This window comes from Penaeus monodon, chromosome 22 (genome assembly GCF_015228065.2).
Source record: "Penaeus monodon isolate SGIC_2016 chromosome 22, NSTDA_Pmon_1, whole genome shotgun sequence".
Lineage (NCBI taxonomy): Eukaryota > Metazoa > Arthropoda > Malacostraca > Decapoda > Penaeidae > Penaeus > Penaeus monodon.
The window spans coordinates 23751444-23751666 of record NC_051407.1 but is presented as its reverse complement, the minus strand read 5'-3'; the positions used below and the strand labels follow the sequence as shown (position 1 = coordinate 23751666).

At 28.3% G+C, this 223-nt stretch overlaps 1 protein-coding gene across 4 annotated transcripts in view; it reads left to right on the top strand.

Moving 5' to 3' along the window:
• LOC119587031 (pleckstrin homology domain-containing family F member 2-like) overlaps positions 1 to 223 on the top strand; it is a gene marked incomplete at its 3' end in the record, with an annotated part of 20882 nt that overhangs the window by 15075 nt on the left and 5584 nt on the right.

The window sequence follows — 223 nt, the reverse complement described above, 5'->3', positions numbered from 1 at the left end:
ACTGTATACATAATTCTTTTTTGGTCTTTCACCTTCTTTCATGATATTTCTATAATAATTTTCCTCATGAAAAACAATAAAACAACAACAAGAAATGTGATAATCTTGCAGTGGATGACAAGAAATCCAGGATGTAGTTTTCCTTTTATTGTCATTGTTAATGTAAAAGTTTGTATTTATGCCTACATACTCGAATTTCCTTATAATTGCTTAATACACAAGC